The 9981-nt window shown below is 38.9% G+C and overlaps 1 pseudogene; it reads right to left on the bottom strand.

Moving 5' to 3' along the window:
* Nucleotides 1-3983: 3983 nt before the first annotated feature.
* Nucleotides 3984-6087, bottom strand: LOC125931349 (melanoma-associated antigen D1-like; annotated as a pseudogene).
* Between the last annotated feature and the right edge of the window lie 3894 nt (nt 6088-9981).

Here is a 9981-nt window from a genome sequence, read left to right as displayed (position 1 = left end):
TCTTTGTCTTTTAACTAAGATACACAATTGAAATCCTTATCACTTTGTAATCACTAATTATCCAATGCTACTTTTTCAAATATATGGACATTAATTAGCTCCGGTGTCCTAAACCAACTCTAAATTAGGTAATTACATTGTATATCCTGCAGTTTCTGCTGGGAAACACATTCTTCACTTCCTGTCTCTAACTGATGGCCAGCTAGTTAATGGCTTACAAATTTTCCCCAGAGATGGTTACACATCAGAAATTATTCTTTTACAGGATGTTTTCAGAATGTTGAAGATGAAAGGAGCTATGTAAATCGTATTGTTATTGCTTATTATTATTATTATCAGTAGCAAGTCTCTTCACTGCTTCATTTCACTAGTAATTTGGAGGCAAAAGACAATGTTATAAGATGCATCTCAGGGATTTTTGTTAGAAAAAAATTGGTAAGGACTGAATGCTTGTGTTCCCCCAATATTATGTTGAAGTCCTAACCAACAATATCATTATATTAGGAGGTAGAGACTTTGGAAGATAATTAGATAATGAGGTGGAGCCCTCAGGAATAGAGTCCTCATGAATAGGATTAGAAACCTTATAAAATGGACCTCAGAGAGTTCTCTCACCCTCTTTCTGGCATGTGATTAACAATCCACAACCCAGAAGACAACTTTAACAAGAACAAAACTAGGCTGGCACCCCAATCTTGTATTTTCAGCCTCTGGAACTATAATAAATAAATTTCTGTTATTTGTAAGCCATACATTTTGTGGCATTTTGTTATAGTAACCCAAACTGGCTAAGAAAAAAAATTTCCTAAAAAACAATTTATATTAGTCTAGGACTTCCCAAATTCTTAATAATGTGTTAGCAGAAAAGAATTTTAAAGTCTTCCTGATTTGAGATTTCACCAAGGGTAAGGGTGGCAAAGGGTAAAAGGAGAAAGCAAACCGAAGCCTATTTTGAAGAACAATGGAAATAATATTCAAAATCTTGAATAGTCTAATGGATAAAATATTCATTGTGGATGAAAAGAAAAGGTAATGTGGGAATTTGCCCTGTGAGCTACCAATGTCTTTTCACTCATGAAAATTAACCATTTCAGCAGATGTTTTTTGTTAAATATTCTGAGGCTCTTCCATCTCCCCAAAAGTCAGAATGTGAAAAGTCACATTTAATTAGAGATCAAATTTTATAACCACAGAACAGCACTGATATATTATAACTTAACTTTTAATGGTCGTATCTACATTCTAAAAATTAAGAAACTTTATATAGAATTGTGCATACATACACACACACACACACACATATATATATATATATATGATCTGAGTCTGTATGAGACGTGAGTCATTTTGTGTATATGAATCATAGTGGTCATGTCAGCTCTTTTGATAGTTGTTGAAGTTGACACAACTCCTAGTAAGCAAGTTGCACATTAATGGAATCTATGTTAACTCTTTTTAAGTTGCATTATCGCAGTAAGTACATAACATCCTTAGGGAAGAAAGGCAATTGAAAGGTGGTCCAGTCTAATCACCCATGCTCTGAATTTAGTAGCAATACAGCACTGTGGGAGTGGCTTTAGATAGACATACTTTCCCTCTGTGACAAGTCTTTTAAGATTAACACCATAATCATAAGTATTCCTGGCATCCTTTAATAACCCATTGTAAATTTAATACCCCCCCCAAAAAAAACTTACCTTGCATGCAATTAACATACTCTTTTAGGAAAACACCATGTCTTATTCATCTTTATAGCCTCTGTCCCTAGTAAAGTAGTATACTGCAGGAGCTCAATTAAATGCTTGCTGAATAAATAAATAAATAAATAAATAAAAACAATGATTTTCTTTTTTCAGTTTTTACCATTTCTTGAAATATAACAATTTATATTATCAACTTTCTAATAATTTTGTCTTTTAATTCATATTAAAACTGTATTGTTATAGAGGCTACCTCCTATCATTCTGGATTTTATGAATGAATCTGTAGTCATCAAAGGTATTTATTTGTTCAACAACTATTTTGCACTTCCTATATACAAGGAGCTGTGAATGATACAAACACAAAAATCCAGGTACTTATAAAAGCTTCCATCCATTCTAGTGGAGACTATAAAACAATAGAAAGTCATAAGTGTCCGAATAAAGATACTGAAAAGTGCTATGTGACCTCTAAGGAGAGACAGATGTCACTGCATGGGAGATGAATTAACTACAGAATGATCCATGCTGTACAGGTGTATCTTAGAGATAATTGCAGTTTGGTTCCAGACCACTGCAAAAAGTAAAAATGGCAATAAAGCTAGTCAAATGATTTTTTTTTTGGTTTCTTAGTGCATGTAACATTTACGTTTACACTATACTATTAACTGTGCCATAGCATTATGTCTGAAAAATGTACACACCTTGATTAAAAAAACTTATTTATTGCTAAAAAATTCTAACCATCATCTGAGCTTTCAGTGAGTCACATTTTTTTTTTTTGATTTGTGGAGGGTCTTGCTTCAAGTTGACTACAGACTGATCAGGATGGTGGTTAGTGAAGTTTGGAGTGGCTGTGGCAATTTCTTAAAATAAAGTAACAATGAAATTTGTCGCATTGATTGACTCTTCCTTTCACCAATGATGTGTGTTGCTATGTGAAAGCATTTCACCCATGGTAGAACTTCTTTCAAAATTGGAGTCATTCCTCTAAAATCCTGCCACTTCTTTATCAACTAATTTTATGTAATATTCTAAATTATTTGTTGTCATTTCAACAATTTTCACAGCATTGTCACCAGGAGTAGATTTCATCTCAAGAAATCACTTCCTTTGCTCATCCATAAAAATTAACTCCTTACCTGTTAAACTTTCATTGTGAGATTGTAGGAATTCATCACACCTTCAGGCTCCACTTCTAATTTCACTTCTCTTGCTATTTTCACTACATTTGCAGTTACTTCCTCCACTGAAGTCTTGAACCCCTCAAAATCCTCCATGAGGGTTGGAATCAACTTCATTCAAAATCCTGTTAATATTGATACTTTGACCTTTCACCATAAGTCAGAAAGGTTTTTTAATATATATTAAACATAATTTATCATCAAATTGGTTTCCATACAACACCCAGTGTTCATCCCAACAGGTACCCTCCTCAATGCCCTTCACCCACTTTCCCCTCTCCTCCACCCTCCATCAACCCTCAATTTGTTCTCAGTATTTAAGAGTCTCTTATGGTTTGCCTCCCTCCCTCCCTCTCTGTAAATTTTTCCCCCTTCCACTCCCCCATGGTCTTCTGTTTAATTTCTCAGGATCCACATATGAGTGAAAACATATGGTATCTGTCTTTCTCTGCCTGCCTTATTTCACTTTAGCATAAAATGTTCTTAATGGAGTCCAGAATAGTGAATCCTTTCCAGAAGGTTTTCAACTTACTTTGTTTAGATCCATTAGAAGAATTATTATCTATGACAGCTATAGTCTCATAAAATATATCTCTTCAATAATAAGACTTGAAAGTCAAAATTACTCCTTGATTCATGGGCTGCAGAATGAATATTGTGTTAGGGGTATGAAAACAACATTAATCTCATTGTATATGTCCATCTGAGCTCTTGGGTGACCAGATGCATTGTCAATAAGAAGTAATATTTTTAAAGGATTTTTTTTCTGAGAAGTAGGTCTTAGAAGTGGCTTGAAATATTAAGTAAATCATGCTGTAAACAGATGTGCTGTCATTCGGACTATTTTGTTCTATTTATAGAGCACGGGCAGAATAGGCATTTTTTTTTTCACTTTGCAGTTTCAACTCTTATACCAAAGATTGACAGCACACAGAGAGAAGAAAAGCAACAAACAAGGAACATAAAACAAATTGATCTCACATGCTACTTTCAATCAACAGAACGTGGCTCTCTAGATAGCTGTGTTTAGAAGGAATCTGAGGCTTCAGCCTCACTTAGCAGAAAGACTACTGCAACTAATTATCAATATCCGCCAATTTCACTCAACCCAGAAGAAACCAATGACACCAAAGTTGGCAGAAAAAAATGGCATTGGCTGTACCACCAGGGCCAATAAAGAAGCCAGCAAAGGTCTGAGGAAATCTGGAGTGGGCATTCTGGTGGTATCTGGTCCAGAAGGTAAATGGGATTCTGGACCAGGGATCACCAAAATCTCCTTCCTCTGCCCAGATCAGCAGCGCGAACTCAATGTCATCCCAGCTCCTGGGCCCAGATACAGTCCCATCTGCAATCTCCACTCAGGTTTTCTCCTCATCCTGGTCCTCAGCCTCAGCTGCAGCAGCGTTCAGAACATTTAAGGCCTCTTTTTCAGCCTCCATGAATGATGCAGTCCAGTGGCAAGGATTTCTCTTCTGAACCTTTGCAATGAATGTCAGCACTTTCATCTCACTAGCTTTATGGTAGGAACAGAGGCCCCAGAGGAATTCATACTCCAGAGGGTTGCTGTTCAGCATTTGTCTGTAATCCAGGTACTTTTGCTTTACAAACTCATAAACGAGAAGTTTCCTTAGATCTCCAAGGAGAGAATATCTCACCCCAGAACTCGGTCCCATCTTGCTTAGTGTCTCCCAGAGGACAGCTTCACTGGCACAGTTGCCATTCATGAATATGATGCCCAATGCCACTAAGAGAACACCCAGCTTGGGTGTGTCTTTGTCCCCAGTGTGCCAGCCAGGGACTTGGGGGTTACTGAGAAGAATCTGCAGGTGCTCTTGTCAATCTCCTTCAGTTGAATCCCAAATTTCTTCTCCAGGATAAACATCAGTGCATTTATGGCTGATATCCCACAGCATTTCTGAGTGCTTGATGGGCACCTTGGTATAATATTTAAGCATCAAGTATTTAATCAACTTATTTGTTCTTTCCTGAAGAAGGGCCACATCTGGACATTGTGGGGAACCCAGGTTCTGTGATGCATGCTAGTTGGGAGAGGGGTGCAGATTCTGCCAGTCAGGTGAAATTGACCAATCAGTGGGGATACAGTCAGGTGGGAGTGGCCAGTCAGTGGGAAGTGGCCAATCAGGTGGCAGAAGACAGGTGGTAGTGGCCAATCAGGAGATCCTTGCCAATCTGAAGGATGCTGCCCGCCTGGTGGGTTCTGCCAGGCCAGTGGGTTCAGCCAGACAACTGTACCAAGCCAGACAATGGGGTTCTGCCAAGAAACTGAGTTCTTCCAGGCTGGTGCGGTCTGTCATAGCTGGGAGGTTCTGATGTGCTGGTGGGGTCTGCCTGGCTGGCTGTTTTTGCCAGCCTGATGGGTTCTGCCAGGACAATTGGGTCTGCCAGAGCACATTGGAGGGTGCACCTGGCAGACCTCCAGGTACCTGCACCCTCCTGGTGCAGACCTCCAGGTCCCTGCAGCCAGTAGAACTTGCCTCTAATCCCCACTGCTATCCTTTTCTACATTCAAGGTATTAAACTTGTGTGTTTTCTTGTTCTAAATTATAGCCAAATTATACTCCTGGACTCCAGAGTCTGAGCCTCAGAACCATCTGCTGATATCTGTGGAGCTTGTTAAATATTCTGGGTATGGGTATAAGCTTTTGGGGGCTTAGTGGTGTCATTCAAAGCCTTAAAGGCTGTCTTAGACTAAGTATTAACCATATCACTGGCTATGACAGAGAAATTGTAGGTGGCACTTGGGTCAACTTTCATAGTGGTGTTCAAGGACTTAAAGGCCATCTTGGACTTGTTAGCTGTTAACTCACAGGTGGAAAATATCATAGGCTGAATTTTCAGAACTTTGGGTGGCAACCTGGGACTTAAAGGCTGCCTTACATAGGACATTGGAAATCTCCTTGGCATTAAGAGCCTGAAAGAAACCATACACACGATTTGGGCCTTTTGTCGTGGCATTCTGAGCATTAAAACTGTTTTGGGCATAGTGGCAGCTGCTAAAACTCGAACAACAGCCATCTCACTGGCTGTTGGGGGCTGTGAACTCTGGGGACTAGCATTTGGCCCAGCTGCTGTGGCCTGGTTGGTAGGTGGATCCTCCGAACTCTGGATGCTCTCATAAGAGTCTGCATAAGTAAGGTGCTGTCTTCTATAGAGGCCTTGGCCTGCAAGTGGAGGAGGCCCATACCAACTCCATTTTCTGAGCCATGGCTCCTGTCCCTCTCGAAAGAGCAGAGCCTTGCCTCAGACTCAAAACCCAACCTCCTTGTTGCCTCCCTTATTCATCACTCAGAGAATTGAAATTCCCCTGATTGGTTTTCTGCAGCTGCACCCTCTCCTTGTCCAGTAGAAAATGCCAGTCAGTATCCCAGAACAGACATAATTTTTTTAAGCTTACTTATTTTTGAGGGAGAGAGAGACAGAGAGAGAGAGCAGAGAGTGAGAGCGAGCAGGGGAAGGGCAGAGAGAAAGGAAGAGAGAGGATCCAAGCAGGCTCTGCACTGTCAGTGTAGAGCCCAAAGGGAGTCTTGAACTCATGAACCTTGAGATCATGACCTGAGTCAAAATTGACAATGCCACTCAGGTATCACATGGTCCAAGAAGAATTCTAAGACACACACACACAAAATAAGGAATTCTGAAATGCAGAAGAGCTCAAGCTGCAGGACACTAATCAATGACGTTCCACTAGACAAGATTAATTTGCATTTATGTGGACAAGAATCATATGCATTATTATCATTTTTCAAAAATTTACAGAATTATAACATAGATAAGCACAGTGAAGCTAACTCAAATGGCAAAGCCAGAGGGAACATTGACTAATACTTTTTTTCACCCTAGAACACTCACTATCTTTCCCTTCCATTTCAAATTGTTTCACTTCAAAGACCCAATAGTTATGCCCAATAGCATCACATGACCAATGTGTCCCAGGTACACTCACCAGCACCACCTTCCCCCCATTCCCCATCATGGGGGTTGCTCCTAGAATCTCTGCAATCTCTGCAGATTGACCTTGATCAACTTGCCCTTAATGGAATCTTAAAAAACCATGTACTCCCAACACACATTTATTTATTTATTTATTTATTTACTTTGAGGGGGGGATAGTGCACACACATGTGAGAGAAAGGAAGAAACAGAGAGGGAGAGAGAAAATCCCAAGCAGGCTCTGTTCTGTCAGTGCAGAGCCCAACATGGGTCTCAATGTCACAAACTGTGAGATCATGACCTGAGGCGAAATCAACAGTCAGAAACTTACACGACTGACCCACACAGGAATTCCTTTTTCTCCTTTCTTTTTTTTCAGAAATAGAATTTAGTGATTCATCACTTACACCTAACACCCAGAGTTGATCCGAAAATGTGTCCCCCTTAATGCCCCTTGCCTATTTAGCCCATCCACCCACCCAACACCTCTCCAGCAACCCTGTTTATTCTCTGTATTTAAGAGTCTCTTATGGTTTGTCTCCCTCTCTGTCTTTATCTTATTTTTGCTTCCCTTTGCCTTATGTTCTTCTGTTTTGTATCTTATCTGCTTTGTATCTTAAATTCCACATATGAGTGTAGTCATATGATATTTGTCTTTCTCTGACTGTTTTATTTCACTTAGCATGATACAGTCTAGTTAATCTACATTGTTGCAAATGGCAAGGTTTCGTTCTTTTTGATCACTGAGTAATATCCCATTGTATGTATATATATACCATTCTTCTTTATCCATTCATCAATGGGTGGTCATTTGGTCTCTTTCCATACCTTTGCTACTGTTGATAGTGCTGCTATAAACATTGGGGTGCATGTGCCCATTTGAAACAATACTCCTGTATCCTTTGGATATACACCTAGTAGTGCAATTACTGGGTCATAGGGTAGTTCTATTTTTAAATTTTTTTGAGGAACCTCCATACTATTTTCCAGAGTGGCTACACCAGTTTGCATTCCCACCAGCAGTGCAAAAGGGTTCCTCTTTCTCTGCATCCTTGCCAACATCTGCTGTTGCCTGGGTTGTTCATTTTAGCCATTCTGATAGGTGTGAGATGGTATCTCATTGTGGTTGCAATTTCATTTGATGATGAGAGTGATGTTGAGCATTTTTTTCATTTGTCTGTTAGCCATCTGGATGTCTTCTTTGTAAATTGTCTATCCATGCCTTTTGCACATTTCTTCACTGAATTATTTGCTTTTGGGGTGTTGAGTTGGTAAGTTCCTTATATATTTTGGATACTAACCTTTTATCTGATATGTCATTTGCAAATATTTTCTCCCATTCCATCAGTTGCCTTTTAGTTTGCTGATTGTTTCCTTCACTTTGCAGAAGTTTTTATCTTGATAAATTCCTAGTAGTTCATTTTTGCTTTTGTTTCCCTTGCCTCTGGAGACATGTCAAGTAAGAAGTTGCTACAGCCAAGGTCAAAGAGGTTGTTGCCTGTTTTCTCCTCTAGGATTTTTATGGATTACTGTGTTACATTTAGGTTTTTCATCCATTTGAGTTTATTTTCATGTATGGTGTAAGGAAGTGGTCCATGTTCATTCTTCTGCATGTCGTTGTCCAGTTTTCCCAACACCATTTGCTGAAGAGACTTTTTTTTCCATTGGATATTCTTTCCTACATTGTCAATATATAGTTGGCCATGAATTTGTAAGTCCATTTGTGGGTTCTCTATTCTGTTCCATTGATCTATAGGTCTGTTTTGTGCCAGTACCATACTGTTTTGATGATTGCAGCTTTGTAATACAACTTGAAGTCCGGAACTGTGATGCCTCCAGCTTTTGTTTTCTTTTTCAGGATTGGTTTGGCTATTCAGGTTCTTTTATGGATCCATACAAATTTTAGGATTGTTTCTTCTAGCTCTGTGAAGAATGCTGGTGTTATTTTGATATGGGTTGCATTGAATATGTAGATTTCTTTGGGTAGTATCGACATTTTGACAATATTTGTTCTTTGAATCCATGAACATGGAATGTTATTCCATTTCTTTGTGCCAGAATAAACATAATTCTTAAGGCCTCTAGGATTTTTGGAATTAGCATTGGCTTCAACTTAAAGTCACCAGCGGCATTACCCCTTAAGAAGAGAGTCAGCTTGTCATTTTAAAGCCAGGCATTGGCTTCTCCTTTCTAGGTATGAAAATCCTAGATGGTGTCTTCTTCCAGTAGAAGGCTGTTTTGAAAATCTGTTATTGAGTGTAGTCACCTTTATTAATTATCTTAGCTAGATCTTCTGGATAACTCACTGCAGATTCTACATCTACATCTACTTGAAGCATTTGCTGTTTCACCTTGCACTTTTATGTTAAGGACATGGCTTCTTTCCTTAAACCTCATGAACCAACCTCTGCTAGCTTCAAACTTTTTCTTTTGCAGCTTCTCCACCTCTTCATGGAATTAAAGAGAGTTAGGGCCTTGCTGTGGATTAGGCTTTGGCTTAAGGGAATATTGGAGCTGGCTTGATCTTCTATCCAGACCACTGAAATTTTTCCATATCAGCAATAAAGATGTTTCTCTTTCTTATCATTTGTGTGTTCACTAGAGTAATACTTTTAATTTCCTTTAAAAACTTCCCTTGCATTTATAACTTGGCTAACTGTTTGACCCAAAGGGCCTAGCTTTCAGCCTTTCTTGGTTTTTGATATGCCTTCCTCACTAAGCTTAATCATTTTAAGCTTCTGATTTAAAATGAGAAACATATGATTTGTCCTTTCACTTGAACACATAGAGGTCATTGTAAGGCTATTAATTGGCCTAGTTTCAATATTGTTCCTCCGGGAATTGGACGAACTGAGGAGAGGGAGTGAGATAGAGGAACAGCCAGTCAGTGGAGAAGTCAGAAAACACACACAATATTTATTAAGTTCACCATCATATACAGGTGCAATTTGTGTCATAACAAAGCAGTTACAATAGCAATATCAATAATCACTGATCACCATAACAATACAATAATTAAATAGTCTGAAATATTGTGAGCATTACCCAAATGCAACACAGATATGAAGTTAGCAATTTTGGGAAAAAATGGCACCAATACACTTGTTCAAAGTAGGGTTGCCACAAACTTTAATTTGTAAAATATG

Source organism: Panthera uncia, chromosome X, assembly GCF_023721935.1.
Source record: "Panthera uncia isolate 11264 chromosome X, Puncia_PCG_1.0, whole genome shotgun sequence".
Classification (NCBI taxonomy): domain Eukaryota; kingdom Metazoa; phylum Chordata; class Mammalia; order Carnivora; family Felidae; genus Panthera; species Panthera uncia.
This window is presented reverse-complemented; position numbering and strand designations above follow the sequence as displayed.